Below are 19,549 nucleotides of genomic sequence, written 5' to 3' on the forward strand. Positions count from 1 at the left end.
GACATAGGAGCCAACTCCTAGGGGCCGAGTTCCCTTTGGACACCCCAATAAAATATCTGAGGGGCTGCCCTCCAAACATTGATGAGCATAGCCATTCAAATGGTGCACATGTGTCACATCATGTGATTGATTATGTGGGGCAGGGCTTCCCTGCCCCACCATATTTTACTCAAGTTGGCACCCCTGTAGACAGGAGAAGCGAGAACCTTGGGCATAATAAAAGTGTGAGAATCTACATAATATCAGTTGATTGGCTTTTCCTGGATTAAGCAGTTATTGGGGGTGTCTTGATCACAAATACAGTCAGGGAAATGCTATCCAAGGCAGGTTGCGGCTACAATATTCACTTGACACAAGAGCACAAACTGTGTGCAATGTTACACTTAAAACGACATGCATGAATTTGCTTTCATTTTGCTTTTTGCTTTCAAACAGCTGTGTGTATTCATGCACTGAAAAAGGTGGAATATATTTCAGAAATGAGCACTCTTTTAATCAAGAATAATTCCTATCATTAAGTGGTGGGAAGATTTGTTTACATTCAGTGACAGGTTTTGTGGGAGCTAGAAAAGAAAGAAAGAGAAGATCAGCAACGTAACTCCTGTGCATTTTCTATGTACAGTATTTCAAAGAGGGAGATTACACATTTTTCACTAGGGTTACACAGTTGCTATCCAGAGAACTGCACTGGGCCAGAACACTAGCCGCAGACATCTGCTGTGGCTTCCCATGCTAGTCTTTTTTTACACCTTCCCTCTCCACCTATTACAGGTAAAGGGACCTCTGACCATTAGGTCCAGTTGTGACCAACTCTGGGGTTGTGGCACTCATCTCGTGTTATTGGCTGAGGGAGCCGGCGTACAGCTTCCAGGTTACGTGGCCAGCATGACAAAGCCACTTCTGGCAAACTAGAGCAGCACACGGAAATGCCGTTTACCTTCCGGCTGTAGCGGTACCTATTTATCTATTTGCACTTGGATGAGCTTTCGAACTGCTAGGTTGGCAGGAGCTGGGACCGAGCAATGGGAGCTCACCCCGTCGTGGGGATTCGAACCGCCGACCTGATCGGCAAGCTCTAGGCACTGTGGTTTAACCCACAGCGCCACCCGCGTCCCTCCACCTATTATAAACAGCTCAAAATGGGTAGGAAAGTATGAACGGGGAAGGGAGGAGCTGGGTAGCAGTGGCCACTGCTGTCAGGCCCTGATTTGGTTGAGGAAGTGCAGTTTGTAAGCCCCAGCCCAGCAGTCTTCAACCCACTGGCAGAGGAAGAGGGGTGCAGAGGGAGTGCACCGCCCCCGGCAACGCGATCCTGGTGGGGTCCCATTGAGGCTGCCTTCCCACCGGCGCTGGGCGCCATGTCCCTGCAGGCAGTGCGCCACACCCCCAGGACGCGCACCACACCTGTGGGTGGCATGCCATGCCCCCGGGACGTGCTTCATCTCCTCAGGACGCGCGCCAGCCATGCCCCCGCCTGCTCTCCGCCCCCCGGTGCTGGAGCATGAAGCTCTGCCACTGCTTCAAATTTTCAGCCTTGGACCCACCTTTAAGCCAGCGATGCATTTGACATCCCTTTTCTTCTTCTTTTAAAATTAAGTATTGATGTGGTGGTAGAGATGTTGCTGCAACCCACCATAGATCAGGCTGCAACCTGGGAGTGGGTCCCAATCCACCGGCTGAAGACCAGCGAGTCTGTCTCAGTTCCTCAATATTATCTCTGCACCAAGGTTTTACTTTTGCAGGATTTCTTTCTTTGTGCAAAGAACGTACTTACAAAAATGCTTTTGGTGTCATACCCTGAGTTGTTGCCCCTTGCTTAGAGCAGACATTGGAATATGAATTCAAATTGTATGGTTGTGTCAATGCTTTTTTGATGACTTTGAAGGCAATAAGAAGACAAGGTAAAGTGATGAACCTGAATATAGCAATAGGACTAGCAAGGGGTAATTTTGTTAAAATATGTTAATTCTTGTTTATGTCTGTCTTCATGGTTCCCCCATAGCTGCCAAGTCTCCCGTATTCCCCGGGAAACCCCTGTTTTTCCAGCTGTCCGCAGCCGAAAAATGGATTTTTTTGTTTTTTCCCGGTTTATTCTGGCGCGGCGGCCATCTTGGAACTGGGCGGAGCATGCTCAGAAGCGACTTTTGATGCTGCTTTGCCCAGTTCCAAAATGGCTGCAGCGTGACTTCTGGTGCGGTGGCCATTTTGGAACAGGGCAGAGCAGCATCAAAAGTAGCTTCTGAGCATGCTCTGCCCAGTTCCAAAATGGCGGCAGCGCTACTTCCGGTCTGCTACTTCCGGTCCAGTCCCTTATTTCTCAGGCCGGAACTTGGCAGCTATGGGTTCCCCTGGTCAGCTTGCTCCATCAGTATTCTTTTTATATATTTGTTTTACAACTGGTGACCTTTAGCCACCTTCGCATGTAAAGCAACAAGATGTCTGATGCAATTTGAACACCTTGTGGCTTGTTCCTTCCCTCAGTGGCCTTCATAAATGAGCCTATCCCTCAATCTCATGGCACCTTTTAAAAATAATAATAATATTGAAATTAGATGATGTTTCTGTCAGGTTTCTCTCTGGAAACTGAAGCTTCCCTGCTTCCCCGCTGCTTCTAACCTGTTGGCTTTCTGTGGGTTTTTTTTATTTAAAAAAAATATATCTGTAAAGGCACCTATTGGTATAAATATTACTAATGCTGGCAGTAATTGAAGGTGAAATTGTCAAATGCATGTACCAAGCAGTTTCACGAAGTAATCATTTATGAACATGGCTCTATTAATTTGTTTAGTCAGATGCAGGGAAGCAATAAAAGTGATTGACTAAAAACAATTAAAACAGTAAAAGTAAATTGTGTCCATTAAAACCTGCTGAGCCTGTCAGAGGGAAATTGTGGGTTTAAATGTGAAAATTAAAGCTATTGATTTTATCCAGTACATTTGTGAATATCTGAGTTCTAATTTGTTTTACTTTTCCCTACCAAAAGCCCCTGAGGTCAGAATGAAGGTGTTCCCCTAAATTAGCTTCCGCAGATGCTGCTTGTAAACCTTCTAAAAGTCACACATGATAAATAACGTCTTTAAGATGGGAATGTTTTTTGACAGGGGAGAGTTATGTTTGTTATCAGTATCTGTGCTTTGCAGGACTGAATGCAAATGTTTACCAATAATGGTAATTTATTGTGTGTTTTTTCTAGCGAGTGAGGAATAAGAAATTGACATTCGAGAAATATGACAGCTAGAGTTTAGGGCTCTTTCTTAATAAAAAAATAAAAAAAGTTTATGTGCCAAATTTTATGGTTGCTTTATTTTTTTTAATGTGTCGCACTAAATCTTGTATTCACTGAACTATTATTTGATAGTAGTCAATTAAAATGATAGAATAAATGGAGTTTTAGACAGTTATCTAATACTTGAAACATGTGCGGGGAGGGTGACAATGAGAGCATCTGAGCCTTCCAGGATTCGACCAAGGTCCTTTCTGTTTCTGATTCCTGTGACCAGCCAGAGGATTTTGAAAAGCTCTGAAAACAAGGCCACAGTCACTCCAAATGCCAACTAGTTAAATCAATGCTTTCAAAATCTTTTGGGCCACTGTCCCCTTGGTTCCATAAACTCATCCCCAGTTCCTCCAACCTATTTAGAATAGTGGTTTGCACAACCCACTAAGGAAGATAACAGCACAATAAAATTCAAAGCTGTAACAATTTATTGCACGTGTATTCAAAATCCAATAAAAACTATTTAGTTTAATTAATTCAACAAAATAGATGGACTTCGAGTCAGTGATACCAGCTTTACAAAGTCTGATTGTCATTTACATCTCTGCTGTACCCTTGCTGCTTAGCGCCCCCAGAAGTGGGTATTCTTTTGTGGGAGAAGCCCCACCACTCCATATCAGGCTCCAATCCAAAACTCCACCTGCTTTTTGGAAAAGGAAACAATGTCTTTAGACTTAGCCATGGATCTTCTCTCATGTTTAGCTTGGCCTTGAGTCCAGCGCTGTAACAAAGACGCAGAGTAGCAGGTGTGATGCGTTGAAACAAGATCTTCAGGAAACCTCCAACTGTTTTCTACCACAGTTGGATGTAGAATATTGATTTAATGGTCCGCCGGAAACTTAAGTGGGGCTGGGTGGTTGCTTAGAGAGAAATTGTTAGAGAGGGGAGCCCATACCTTGAGCAGACCAAAGCAACAATCTATGTCCAGTACAGAAACATCAGAAGGGAAGCTGGGCTCAATAAATTAGGGCTGCGCTCATCATGGTGTCTGTCACAAAAGTTGGGTGCCCCCCCTCCACTCTCTCTGCCAGAATCCAGGGGGGTTCCAGGCACTCACCCAGGGTCTGTGTTCCTTTGGAGAACACACACACAGTGGAGTCGGTTGTAGCTTTAAGCAATATGGTTTATTCACCTATTTACACCTTCAGTCTGCGTGGAGGGAGTCCAGATCTTGCAGCATGGTCATTGTAGCCCACAGTAGTGCAGCACTCCAGGCTAAGGTATCTCTCCTCATTCTGCTGTCCCTCCTTTATTCAGTTTATTCAGTTGCATTCCAATGGTCAGTTCTGTTGGTGCTTTGAGGTACTGCTGGATAATCTCCTCAGGTGTCACCTAACAAAGGAGTTCCGCTTACTTCATCAGTGGATGACTAGGATTAAAGACTGGAACACACTAAGGATATTTGCCTAGGTTAATTAACTCTTCACTTGCTGATGCTCAGAAGTAGGTCCACACATTCCAATACACATGAATCTTGATTACATTCTCAAAGTCTGACACACGGTCTTTACACATAAACTCTAATTAAACAACTTGAACCCCTTTCTAATACACATTGAGGCTGTCTTACAACATATCCCAGCTATAAAATACATGTTCTAATTAAATCCTAGTACTTACTAAAGCTAAACATTTAGCACCACAGGTCTATTACAATGCCTATGAATTTTAGTGTTAGGCCACAAGGTTAGGCTGAGAGCCAGTGTGGCACAGTTGTTAAGAGTGCTGGATTGAGACCTTGGAGAATAGGGTTCTAGTCCCCATTCAAGCTTGAAGCTCACTGGGTGACCTGCCAGTCGCTGCTGTTGAGGTTCACCATCCTGAAATGCTGTTCCTGAAAGCTGAGGAATTGTTCAGACTCCAGAAGCAGCATGAGGTGTTGCAGACCATGGAACGTCTGGTGTATGACTGGAGTTTCTTAAAGTGCAGTGGACCGAGTGAATTTCATGCTCTTTATTCAGCTCATATTCATCAAGGAGAAGAAGAGAAGACGAATGGCTCTTTCCCCAAAACCATCTGCTTATATACATTATTTACACAATGGGCCTTGCGTGATTGGCTACTTCAGGGCTACACCTGTGGGCCAATTATATTGTGGATTGACTTCTGCCTGCAGCCTGATTGGCTGCTCCTACAGGCCAATCAGGTAGCAGATTCACTTCTGCCAGCCGCCTGATTGGCTGCTCCAGCAGGCCAATCAGGTTGCGGATTCACTTCCACCTGGAGTTGGATTGGGTAGCTCCCGCTGATTCTGAATCCTATTGTTCTAGGATTCAGCTCAGTACATAACACCCCTCCCCTCTAAGTTCCAGTCCTGCCCGGGAAGTTGCATTCGTAGTCCCCAAGGTCTGCTGGCCGCCTCCGTGTGCGTTGTGGCCTGGGGTGTTCCTTGGTCAGGGGTTCTGGTTCTGGCTCGTGTTCTGAGGCTGCTGGCTGTGCCGGGGCTGTCTGGTCTGGCGCCACTGAACCACTAGGTTGTGACTCTGGTTCCGGTGTCCTTCCAGCCTCGGGGCGCCCCTCTGTGCCTACTGCTTCTGCTTCCCCTGCCCACCCCTCTCGCTCTACAGGCCTCACTGCCCTGCTGTCCCCTTGGGACCCCTCTGTCCCGCTCTCCTCCCGGGTTCCTCCTGGGAATCGTCGCCGTAGCTGGTCGCAGTGGCGGCACCAACATTGCCCCCCTTCCGTTAGTACCTCGTACGACACGGGACCGGTCACCTTGGTGACTGTGGCGGGTACCCATGCTGGGCCTGCCCCAAAATTCTTTGCATACACTGGGTCCTGGGCCACAAATGTCCGGGGGTTCCTGCCTTTCCCCACCACTACCTCATCCTGAGCTCTGTCGGGGTGAAGTCGGTCCAGTCTAGTTGCAAGGCGCCGGCCCATGAGTAGTTCAGCTGGGCTCCGGCCCGTCGTTGTGCTTGGGGTGCTGTGCTGTGCTAGAAGAAATGCGGCAAGGCGGTATTCCCAGTCCCCTTGTGTTATGCGGCGGAGGCTGTCCTTGGTGGTCCGCACCATGCGCTCCGCTTGGCCATTGGTGGCAGGGTGGAATGGTGCTGAGCGGATGTGGCGGATGGCGTTCTGCGCTGTGAAGGTCTGGAACTCCTCTGACGTGAATGCGGTTCCATTGTCCGAGACGAGGGTGTCAGGGAGCCCGTGGGTTGCAAACAGCTTACGTAGTACCCGGATGGCTGCCGCCGTAGAAGTGGACGGTACCAGTGCGACCTCCAGCCATTTGGTGTAGGAATCCACCACTATGAAGAATGTTTTTCCCTGGAAGGGGCCAGCGAAGTCCACGTGCAAGCGTGACCATGGATGTCGGGCGGACTCCCAGGGCTGGACTGGGGCCCTTGGGGGATCCGGGCGGGATTCTTGGCAGGTCTGGCAGTGTTGGACCCAGGCCTCTATCTCTCTGTCAATCCCCGGCCACCACACATAACTCCTGGCAAGGGCCTTCATCCTCACTACCCCTGGGTGTGTCTCGTGTAGGGCTGTGAGGACCCTTTTGCGGAGGGGCTGGGGAACAACAACCCTGCTTCCCCATAACAGGCACCCCTTGTGGGCCGACAGTTCATGTTTGCGGTTTGTGTAGCCAGCGAATTCTGGCCCGGGGCTGCTGCTGGGCCATCCTCGCCACACCCAGTCCAGGACCCGGGAGATGACCCTATCTTTTGTGGAATGGTGCGCAACTTCTTGTGCCTGAATGGGTCGGTCGGGAAGCAGCTCCAGGGTCATAACCTCTTGCGCAGGCGCTGGGTCGGGGCCTGTTTCTGGTAGTGGTAGCCTGCTGAGTGCGTCTGCGTGGCCCATCGCCTTCCCAGGGCGGTGGATTAGTGCATACTGGTAGCCGGCAAGGAAAATTGACCACCTGAGGACACGTGGAGACAACACTTGGGGGGTCTGCTTCTCGGGGGCAAACAGGCCAAGCAACGGCTTGTGGTCAGTCACTATGGCATGGGTGTCAAACACAAGGCCCGGGGGCCAAATCCGGCCCGCCAGACCTCGTCATGTGGCCCGCCGAGCGCCCCAGCCAGCGGGACCCAGCAGCGGGACCTTGCTGCTGAAGCGCCGCGCTGACAAAGCGCCGACAAACAGCTGGTGCTGGGGGGGTCCCTTCGCACTCTTTTCTGGCGCTGAATCAAGGCGGCGACCCCCCCCTTCCCTTTCTTTCTTCCTCTCTCTCGTTCTTATTCTTTCTTTCCCTCTCCTTCCTTCCTTCTTTATCTCTGTCTTCTCTCCCTCTTTCTTTTTCTTTCCTTCTTTATTCCTTCTTTCCTACTCTTCTTTCTCTCACCTCTTTCCTTCCTCTCTCCCTCCTGCTCCCTCTTTTCTTTCTTCCTTCCTTCCTTTCTTCCTTCCGTCCTTCCCATCTTTCTTCCTCTTCCTCATTCTTATTCTTTCTTTCCCTCTACTTCCTTCCTTCTTTCTCCCTTTCCCTCTTCTCTCCCTCTTTCTTTTTCTTTCCTTCTTTATTCCCTTCCTTATTTCCTACTCTTCTTTCTCTCCCCTCTTTCCTTCCTTCCTCTCTCCCTCCCACTCCCTCTTTCCTTCCTTCCTTCCTTCCTTCCTTCCTTCCTTCCTTCCTTCCCCCCTCCCCTCCCCTCCCTCTCCTCAGAAACATAGGATGCTGCTTTATACTTCTGGCCCTTAAACCCTGGAACCAGGAGAGCAGCTCCAGTGAGTCAACCTCAGCCAGTCCCTTTGGTGAAGGGTGGTGGCTCACTGGCAGAACATCTGTCCTGCATGCAGAAGGACCCCAGCATCTCCAGGTACTAGTAGCTCTGCAAAGCTCCTGCATGAAACCCTAGCGAGCCTCCACCACCCAGTGCAGTTACCAAAAATCATTTTTCAATAAATTGTACAATAATTGTACATTTGAATATCTACTTGCCATTATTCTGACAATGTTTCTGCTTTCAGAGCTAGTTATTACTTACATTATTACAAAAAACAGTAATAATTGAATGCAGTGACAATAATTTATGATAATAAGGAGTGGACACATAGTCCTACAGATACAACCGGCCCTTTGAGGGTGACCAAACTGCTGATGCGGCCCCCCGATGAATTTGAGTTTGACACCCCTGCACTATGGTAAAGGGCCGCCCGTACAAGAAATCATGGAATTTTTTTACGCCCTTCACGATTGCCAGACCCTCCTTGTCAATCTGTGAGTAGTTTCGTTCGGCTGCAGCAAGCGTCTGGGAGAAGTATGCCACCGGCACCTCTCTTCCATCCGGGAGTTGGTGTCCCAGGACAGCGCCGATGCCATAGGGAGAGGCGTCGCATGCCAGCACCACTGGCAGCCTCTCGTCGAAGTGTGCCAAGACCGAGTTCGAGACGAGCAAGTCCTTGACTGCCTGGAATGCGGCCCTTTGTCGCTGGCCCCACACCCAAGGGGCCCTTTTATCTAGGAGTCTGTGTAGGGGCTCCGCTACCGCTGCCTTATGGGGAAGGAAGGCATGGTAAAAGTTCAATAGTCCCAAGAATGACTGAAGTTCGGGCTTGCTCTTGGGCGCTGGGGCCTCACAAATGGCCTTGTCACTGGTTGGATGGACCCCTTCTGCGTCCACCTTAAATCCCAGAAAGTCCACCTGCGGCACTCCCAGTAAACACTTTTCCCGCTTCACCTTGAGGCCCGCCGTCTGGAAACGGTGCAGGACGGAGCGGAGGCGGTCCTCAAATTCCTCTGGTGTGGGCCCGGCGATCAGTACATCATCGAAGAAGGGGGTGACGCCAGGAATCCCTTTAAGGAGAGAGTCCATTAGATTCTGGAATATGCCTGGTGCCACGCTAACGCCAAATTGAAGCCGCTTTACTCTGAATGCCCCTCTGTGCGTCACAATCGTCTGAGCCTCTGCTGTGGCTTCGTCCACAGGCAACTGTTGATACGCTTGGGCCAAGTCCAGTTTGCCAAAGATTTTTGACCCAGCCAGGGTGGCGAGGACATGGCTGACCACTGGCACTGGGTATGCATGGGCCGTGAGAGCCTTGTTTATGGTGCATTTGTAGTCTGCACAGATGCGGACCGAACCGTTAGGCTTGACGGGTGTGACAATTGGAGTTTCCCAGGGGGCGTTGGGCACCGGCTCCAGCACTCCTTGCTCCACGAGCCGGTCCAATTCCTCGTCTATGCGGGGTTTCAGGGCGAACGGGACCCGGCGGGCCTTGTGCCTGATGGGTCGTACAGCGGGGTCTAGCTGTAGGGCAATGGGGGGTCCTGTATATCGTCCCAATGCCCCATCGAAAACCCCTGGAAACTCTTTGCATATGGCGTCCACGTCCACTTGTAAGCTAGTGCGGTTCACCCCGGTAACGGCTAGCCCCAGAGGTCCAAACCATGCCAGTCCCAGTAAGCTAACGTAGGGGCCCTTAACTACCAGCAAGTCCAATTGTTGCTTTCGCCCTCGATATTGCACCCTGAAGGTCCCCACCCCCATTGTAGCGACCTTACGTTTCTGGAAGTCCCGGAGGGTGAATGGGGCCGGCCTTAGTTTGGGACCCCCATTAGGGCACAGTTCCCTTAATGTTCGGGCCGAGATTATGGATAGAGTTGAACCCGTGTCCAGCTCCATGCGGCATGGGGCTCCCTCTATCTGTACCTCTATATAAATTTTCTCTGTGCTGGGATGGGGCAACTGGAATACCTGGTAGTCCGTGATCTCCGTCGAGTTGCCTTGGTGCATGGTGCCGTGTGACCTGGGGCTCCTGGGTCGGTCATCTGATGCTTGTCGACGGGTGAGTCGAGCCCGACACACCCAGGCGATGTGTCCCAATTTTCTGCACTGCCTGCACTCTGCGTTGCGGAAACGACAGGTCCTCCTCTCGTGGTTCTCCCCGCAGCTTGCACAGTTCCCTCCTTCTCGTCGAGGCTGCTGTGGTGTGTGTGCTGCTTGAGTGCGCCGCTGTACTCGGTGTACTTCCTCCCTGTCAGATTCGGATTCATCGGTGAGGTCTTCGTGGTAGACCCTCGGTTGGGATGGCGGGGCCGGTCGTGCCTCTTGCGTTGACCTCTCGGCGGCTTCGGTTGCCAGGGCTTCCTCCAGAGCAATCTGGAACGTGAGGTCTTTTTTGGCGTAGAGGCGTCGTTGCAACATCTCGTCCCTCAGGCCACCGACGAGGCGGTCACGAAGCATGTTCTCCAACTCTGAGAAGTTGCATAACCGGGCGGCTTGGCGGAGGGAGGTCACAAACCCAGTTATGGTTTCCCCTGGGGCTTGCCGCTTTGCGTAGAAGGCATTTCGGCAAGCTACCACCGAGGGCTGTGGTGAAAAGTGCTCCTTCAGCCGTTCCATTATTGTTTTGTAAGAGACGGTAGCGACATCTCTAGGTGCAAGGAGAGCCCGGGCGATTTCAAACGTCTCCTCTCCACAGACGCTGAAGAATGTCGCCCTCTTCATGGCATCGTTGGTGACTTCTTTCGCTTGCAGGAGGAAGTTGAAACGGGCGGCGTACCCTTCCCAGTCTCCTGATGCTGGTTTGAATGGCAAGAAGCTGCTGTCGGTTGCCATTCTGGGTTCCTTGGGTCCTGGAGCTGAAGCCTGGATGCACGGTGCGATGCAGCGGTGCAGCAGGTGGCGGTGCTGCGGTGCAGTGCGTGGTGGCGGTCAGCTCAGCAGGATCCCATCCTCGTCGCCAGTGAAATATACTCGGAGTCGAGAGTGAATTTCATGCTCTTTATTCAGCTCATATTCATCAAGGAGAAGAAGAGAAGACGAATGGCTCTTTTCCCAAAACCATCTGCTTATATACATTATTTACACAATGGGCCTTGCGTGATTGGCTACTTCAGGGCTACACCTGTGGGCCAATTATATTGTGGATTGACTTCTGCCTGCAGCCTGATTGGCTGCTCCTACAGGCCAATCAGGTAGCAGATTCACTTCTGCCAGCCGCCTGATTGGCTGCTCCAGCAGGCCAATCAGGTTGCGGATTCACTTCCACCTGGAGTTGGATTGGGTAGCTCCCGCTGATTCTGAATCCTATTGTTCTAGGATTCAGCTCAGTACATAACAAGATCAATCTACAAACATGGCTGATCAGGAAAGGAATAGATATTGCAGGTGCAGTGAAAGGGTTAAGTTTCATGGGTCTTCATGCAGCAGATGTTCTGACTGTGCATTTTTATATAAATAATCATTTATTCACACAGGTTTTATTTTGCAGTCTTAAAAATCTGACATGTTTTATGCTTTGCATTATCACAGGAGGGGACTTATTCCCTTGGTGGCCAAAGCACGGTGCATTTTTACATAAGCATCGTCCCCAGCATATCCTTCCTTGGGAAGACTGCAACATTCAGCGTTTCCAATTCTGCTGGGAACCATAAAGCAGTGCCATTATAGCAAATAATTCGAGCAGTTATGCTCCTAAGTAGTGTTACCAGCAATTCCATGCTGAGCATTTCAGGCAAAAAAGCAGGTGTGGTTTTTATTTCTGGCTTAAGAACAAGAGGGTTTTATTTTATTTTTTTCTCCCCTCTTCTCTTCCTGAAGATCCACCAGGAGGCAAAATGCAGAAAGGATGAAAAAGAGCACACACCTGATGCTGTGCTAGAGGAGGTTTTTTCCCCAGAATAATGTATAGATTGCAAGGGAGAGAAAGGGGGATAACCCAGAATTTTGAATCTTTCACAGGATACAGGCAGGTTGCTTCCCCCCACATCTAATTCCTTTTAATTGTTTGCTTAACATCCTATCAGCTGTGATGGAAAGGTCCCTGCTACTAGGCTTCTATTTCTCCTTCCCTCTGAGACTCAGAACTCTGGCTGATCTGTAATGCTGTTTCATTAAAACCCTTAGCTGGGTTGAATGCACGATGTAACTTAATTTAATTGCTCTGTGTATTTTGCAGCCAATGACATCAGAAGGCTGGGGTTGACACAATGCAATGTGATTTGAGGTCACATGATAGAGGACAGAGAAGGGCCAGCCGAGCTGTTAGGCAGAGTGAGAAAGCACCCCCGTGGCACCCCTCTGCTGCCTCCATCAGTGCCAATTTCAAGAAGAACAAAATTGCGTAAGATCTTCTGGAGTGCACGAGATCTCCCTGAAATCAGCGAGGTCTCACCCAAAATCATCATCAATGCCAGCATTGCTTCTCTGCCGGCGGCAGCAGGAATGGCAGTGAAGGCAGCAGCACACCAGGGGGGTAGTGTCCCAGGAAATAGATGCCTGTGTGGCTCTACCCGAGATATATGGAACGATGGCTGTTCTTTGTTTCTTGCAATTTTTTTGTTGGAACAGGCCCTCTCTACTTATCCCCAAAGACTTTGCCCCCATCACACCCCTTCCTTGGCCACAACCATCACCAGCCTGATTTGCATTCTCTTGAGTGTTTTTGCCTGGCTGGAATGTGACCTTGAACTCTAATCATGCCTCCTGGTAAAATGCACATGTGTAGCTCTGCCACTTCTGCCTCTGGTCCCAGCCACCGTTGGCTTGTGTCCCTCAACAGGTTGTCTGGGAATGGATGAGGCCCAGTGCAGTCAAAGGCTTCCTCAAATTCGGCCCTCCAGATGTTTTGAGACTACAATTCCCATCATCCCTGACCACTGGTCCTGCTAGCTAGGGATCATGGGAGTTGTAGGCCAAAAACAGCTGGAGGGCCAAGTTTGAGGAAGCCTGGACTAGGGAGACTAGGCTAGTTCCCTAAATGTTCCTGGTAAATTGGAGTATTAAAGTATTAAAGTCACCTTCTTCCCAAAGCCTGAGAAGCTTCTGCTCAGCTTAGGGAGAGAGGCACGAGGCTTACATTGTTATACAGTGGTTCCGCTCCTTCCTCCTGGGCCATGTTCAGATAGTGGTGGTGGGGATGAGTGTTCAGACCCCTGGGCTCTCACTTGTGGGGTGTCTCAGGGTTCTGCCCTCTCCCCCATGCTTTTCAACATCTACATGCAGCCGCTGGGAGAGATCATCAGGGGGTTTGGGCTGGGTGTTCATCAGTACTGTATGCGGATGACACCAAACTCTATCTCTCTTTTAAATCAGAACCAGTGAAGGTGGTGAAGGTCCTGTGTGAGGGTCTGGAGGCGGTTGGAGGATGGATAGTGGCTAACAGGTTGAGGTTGATTCCTGACAAGACAGAAGTACTGTTTTGGGGGGACAGGAGGCGGGCAGGTGTGGAGGACTCCCTGGTCCTGAATGGGGTAACTGTGTCCCTGAAGGACCAGGTATGCAGCCTGGGAGTCATTTTGGACTCACAGCTGTCCATGGAGGTGCAGGTCAATTCTGTGTCCAGGGCAGCTGTCTACCAGCTCCATCTGGTACGCAGGCTGAGACCCCACCTGCCTGCAGACTGTCTCGCCAGAGTGGTGCATGCTCTAGTTATCTCTTGCTTGGACTACTGCAATGCGCTCTATGTGGGGTTACCTTCGAAGGTGACCCGGAAACTACAACTAATGCAGAATGCGGCAGCTAGACTGGTGACTGGGAGTGGCCGACGAGACCACATAACACTGGTCTTGAAAGACCTACATTGGCTCCCAGTACGTTTCCGAGCACAATTCAAAGTGTTGGTGCTGACCTTTAAAGCGCTAAATGGCCTTGGTCCAGTATACCTGTTTCTCCGAAAATAAGACACCGTCTTATATATATTTTCCCTAAAAAAACACACTATGGCTTATTTTCAGGGGATGTCTTATTTTTTTCTCCTCCTCCTGCCGCGACCAGCATTGCTGCTCCACCTATCACTATGTCTTATTTTCGGGGTATGGCTTATATTCCTTGAATGCTTTAAAATCCTGCTGCGTCTTATTTTCTGGCTACGTCTTATTTTCAGAGAAACAGGGTACCTGAAGGAGCCTCTCCACCCCCATCGTTCTGCCTGGACACTGAGGTCCAGTACCGAGGGCCGTCTGGCGGTTCCCTCGCTGTGAGAAGCCAAGTTACAGGGAACCAGGCAGAGGGCCTTCTCGGTAGTGGCACCTGCCCTGTGGAACGCACTCCCACCAGATGTCAAAGAGAAAAACAACTACCAGACTTTTAGAATGGTACGTTTTTCCATGGCTATCTACAAAAGGTTTTAAACAGGCCCTGTACTTCTGTGTATATCCAGTTGAGCTACATCTGACTGGTCAAAATAAATTAGGTTTTGCCATTTACAGCAAATGATCTGTCTGAAGTCAGTGAGGCAGTGGATTTTTTTTTACTGGTATCGCTGAAAGGTTTTCCCTTCACAGGCCCATTCTGAGGACACTTTAAACCTCAGCCTAAGGACAAGTTCCCTTCTGGAATGGTTCCCTTCTGTTGTGAAGACCTGCCTGTAAAAAAATAGCTTAGAATGGTGGAAAAATATAATGTATTCATTGGGAAGGTTGAAGATGCTGCAAACGATGAGCCAACTGCATCCTACAAAACAACAAAGGACATAAAAAAGGGGTAAGTCTATTACTTTAGTTCTCTTTCCACTCAAAGGATGAGGAGGGACCCATTTGAGCAAGATGCTGTAAAAAGCAATAATAGAGGCATCCCCCACCCGCTTCTCCCTTTGGACCGGCCATTATTGGGAGCTAATGTGTGCTACTTTCAGCAGTCCTGTATAAATGCATGCTGTGACTAATGTATATGCAAATAATTTGCTTTATAGAAGCAAAACTTCATATAAATTAAGGAGATAATTAGCGACGCAATATGGGGGCTGTAATATGCACCATGAAATTCTCCATTAAACATCGGATATTGTTCCATAGCCAAGGCGAAAATAAATTGAAATGGTGGCTATGGGGGGTTGGGAGCAGATCTTGGTAAACAAGCATATGGTACAAACTTGGTCCCATTGAAACAGAGAGCAGAATGGACAAAGCTCCTTAACTTAGAATTTATATACGATCTATAAACATACCAAATTAATACAGCATTAGGGTTTACAAGCTGGCTGTGATGAGATCTATCTGTTTGTCAGGGTATATACACACACACACACACACTCACACACACACTCACACACACAATTGTGCTGTAAGTGTCACACTATAAGTCAATGGGGAAATGGTTGAGCTGCTGATTTTGACAGATCTTTATTTGAATCAGGAGTGCAAAACTCAAATGACCCTGAGGTCCACTTTAATATTTTTATTAACTCAAACCGCACCATGACATCAACTAGAGGGAAGCATTTTGTTGCAATTCAAACAAAAAATTATGCTTGACGTATTTACTTCAGTCTTTTCTCTTTGTGTCCCCTGAGTGCTCTTTCTCTCCTTTCCCTTTCTGCAACCAGAGGGTCTTTGAATCCCTCTAATTATTGACTTTCCCTCTTTTTCTTTATCCGCTCTATAGCACTCTTTCTCTAAGGCAGTTCACACAAGAGTGGGGGGGGGGATTTCAGATTGACCCAGGATCTCACTTCATGTGAATGAACTGGACCCTTTCTCACGCTCGCTGAACATTCCAGGTAGCATTGCACTTAGGTGTGCTGGTATTGCAAATCTTCATATACATTATTTTAGCGGCATTTGTCTGAAGCTGACTTCTATTTATTCATAGGTTGAGATTGCACATCAGAAGAAGAAGAAGAAGAAGACTCTGGACATGCTGAAACATGCTGAAACTTTCATTGATAATTCCCTCACAGCAACCCTAGCTCCATTCACCCCTTTAAGGTTTTACCATTAGTGTATAAACAGCTTTGGACAACAATATTTGTTCCTTTCCTCCTACATTCTGGCCATTCAAATGACCTCCTCCTGGTGATGCCGCACAGTCTTGCCTTTCTTTCATCTTGTGGCTTCCCAGAGCAGGGGCTTATGTGCGGTGGCACATTTTTGGAAGAATCTTCCCCTGAAAATAAGGCATGCACCCACAGTGTTTCTGGTGCATGCTAAAAACATTTTCCCCCATCCAGGCTTACTTTTCATTGCTGTTGTTCGTTACTGCTTGTCACTATGAATATGCAAAAGTGTTTTTTTGTTGTTTTGACATTTGATATATATATATATATATATATATATATATATATATAATAGAATCATAGGATTGTAGAGTTGGAAAGGACCACAAGGATCATCTACTCCAACTCCCTGTAACGCAGGAATCTCTTGCCCAACATGGGGCTCGAACCCATGACCATGAGATTAAGAGTCTCATGCTCTACCAACTGAGCTATCTGCTGTTGTTTTCTCTTTTTGCATGCCACTAGGGTATTTTTAATGCAAAGCAATTTACAGATCATTTTAAATAAAGTTCCATGTGGAATAAATTCACAGAAATGGGGTGGGATGATGGCACGCCCGCCCTGTGCGTACAAGACTCTCTGGTTGATCTTGATTTTTCTGGCGGGATGCAGAGATTGAGGCCAGGAACAGCTGGTGCAATGCTGCCTCTTTCCACACACTGATTCTACATGGAACCTGAAGATCTGAAAAGGGCTTCTGGGATGCAGGCGAGAGAAAGACAGAGGTCACAAAACGGACCTGCATAGCATCCAAACCACAGTCATCTAGTTTTAAGTTTCTCTCTTGGAGAAAGACTCACCGTTACATTGCAATTTGCATTTTCATTCTATAGCATTTCACATATTGTTATTTGGTAGAGAACAGGGCCGGCCCTACGGCCAGGCTGGGTGGCGCAGGGCGCCACGGCGCCGGCCCGCCAGGGGGGGCGCCACGCAGCTGTGCCCACCCGCCGGCCGCTCCGCCATGCAGCAGCGCCCTCGGCAGCCACGCTGCACGCTCAGCCCGCCCGCCTGACGCGCAGCAGCGCCCGCCCGCCCGACGCGCTGGGAAACGGGGTGGGGAGGCGCCGGAGGGATCCGTCACACCACGGCGCCAGAGGTGCTTAAGACGCCCCTGGTAGAGAAAAAGGAATAGCTATGTACAGCAGCTTTAACTGTACACCTGGTTGGGGACAAGGTTGGGGGCGTCAAACTACAAGAAAGAAGATTCCACCTAAACATTAGGAAGAACTTCCTGACAGTAAGAGCTGTTCGGCAGTGGAATTTGTTGCCAAGAAGTGTGGTGGAGTCTCCTTCTTTGGAGGTCTTTAAGCAGAGGCTTGACAGCCATATGTCAAGAATGCTTTATTGGTGTTTCCTGCTTGGCAGGGGGTTGGACTGGATGGCCCTTGTGGTCTCTTCCAACTCTATGATTCTATGATTCTAGTTTAATAACACATCAGTCAAGCTCAAGAACGTTTTGGATCTGCATGTTGCTATTTTAAACCACCTTTAACTCCTCATTTGAATTTGGCGCGCATATATATATATATATATATATATATATATATATAATTTCCAGCTGCAGTTTTGATAAAAGCCACTTTGGTAGCTTCAGTGAAGTTGTTTTTATGGATCCATATAACATCAGCACTTTAATTACTCCAAATGGATAATAAACCCTTTCTCATATATGAGAATGGGAGACACACAGATTGAATGTCATTAAGAACAATTGGATTTTCACTTGATAATTTAGTAAAAAATGTAAATACTACAAGCAAATGCCCGAGGGGAGGTTTGATAACTGCACCAGGAACCATAGAGCATAGCTTTTTTTGTTTTGTTTTAATGGAGACTGTTCTTTTTGTTGTCTGTGTGTATCGTATGAAAAAGGCAGAAGCCCACTCCCATTCACAAAAATACATTCTTTTGAGGAAATTACGGTACTGGTTCCCCCATCTGCTCTGGAGAGTCCCCATGTCCTCTGGAACGCAGGAGGTTACATAGGGAAAGGTGGTCTCCATGCAAATTGTCACCTCATTTCCATTCATGGAAACCTCCACTGGATCAAAAGCCCTTCTGTGAATGGAAAGACAAGACTGAATGCAGCAGTTGCATAAAAGCAAATAAAGCCACCATTTCTCATTTTAAGAACAGGGCTACCTGCGGTGTCTATGTTGTTCTGTTCAGTTTGCAAGGGCGGGGAACGCTTTTTCAGGCAGAGGGCCACATTCCCTTCTGGGCAACCGTCTGAGAACCACATGCCAATGGTGGGCGGGGCCATGAATGTGAATTTTAGTTCTGTGCAGTAGGCTGGTGTCCACATGTGGTCACACAGCCCTCTCTGCCCTCTGTCAAGACAAACAAGGAGCATTATCAGAGTTCAAGGACAAATTCCAGCCAGGCAGAAACAGTCAGAGGCAAAGGGGAGAGTCACGAGGGCCAAACAGAAATGCATAGAGAGCTGCACTCTCCTCACCTCCCTGGGGTTACCCTTGTGTACTGGATTGCAGACCAAATCCCCACTTCTGCTAAGGGCTGATTTGTATCATTTTTGTGACAATATAGAAAGTGCATCTTACACAGGAGGAACCTGTACAGGCCGAACGACTAATTGGACAGTTCTTTAAGAAACAAGGGATGCTTCTGTTTGGGAAGGCAAGCCTATATTTCCACAGGGGCTCTGCTAAGGTTGTAGTTGGAAGCTAGTGCTGAGAGGATTAGCCGTTGTGATAACTGCCTAGGTGTACCCATTCACCTTGCTTCCCTGCCTGCCTCTTTCCCAGCTCTGTTGAAGGCTGCTGCGGTGCTGCCGCATCCCTGATAGGCGGACGAAGGCTCTGTGTGTGGTGGTGACACATATTGATTTCCCAAACGACAGTTGTGTTCTTTTTAAGTGTCCCTTTCTCTCCCTCCTCTGTTTCTTCTCGGCCTTTCAGAAACCCACTTAACTCGCTATGTAGCTTTTCTTAGCTGCTTCTGATATTTCCCTTCTAAGCAGCAATTCGTTTCATTGTGGGCCCTAGGTGTTCGCTCTTCCATATTTAGCTGACACTTGTCTGGTAGAAAGTGCAAACAGCCCTACAGGGAACATGTGGATCAATACTTTAGAAAAACAGGCATATTGGTGGAGCAGACTCTTGTCCTCCTGTGGCGAATGAAGGCAATTAACGCTTAGGGCAAGTGTTGCTGGGTGAACATTTTCTTCTCTCAGCCCAATGCCTTCCTCGCTCTTTTCTTTCCATTTGATAAACATAGCAGCATGGTTGTGTTTTACTGTTTTTCCAAGGACGCTTCTTAGCTTAGAAATAACCTTAATGGCCCATCAGTATCTTTTTAGCTTTTTTTTCTATTAAAAACTGAAATGGTTCAGCACAAAACACCGAATATGGTTTCTTAAAGGAAGTGGGGTTCTAAATCACATGCTCTTAGCAGCTGGTGCAGATCCAACATACGTTTAAAGAACATAACTTCCCCCAAGGAACCCTGGGATCTTTACCCCTCACCAGGCGACGATTCCCAGCACCTGTGACAAACTATATTCCTCAGGTTTTTTGGGGGGAAGGCATGTGCTTTAAATGTATGGTGTGTGCACAGTCTTATCCAGAGTTTTTTTATATA

General features: G+C 48.4%; 1 non-coding gene across 1 annotated transcript; it reads right to left on the bottom strand.

Annotated features, from left to right (window-relative positions):
• Window positions 1-16,311: 16,311 nt before the first annotated feature.
• TRNAK-CUU (transfer RNA lysine (anticodon CUU)) lies at window positions 16,312-16,382 on the bottom strand. Its single transcript has one exon. It is a non-coding gene; the product is annotated as a tRNA-Lys (tRNA).
• Window positions 16,383-19,549: the final 3,167 nt, after the last annotated feature.

This window comes from Zootoca vivipara, chromosome 2 (assembly GCF_963506605.1).
Source record: "Zootoca vivipara chromosome 2, rZooViv1.1, whole genome shotgun sequence".
NCBI lineage: Eukaryota > Metazoa > Chordata > Lepidosauria > Squamata > Lacertidae > Zootoca > Zootoca vivipara.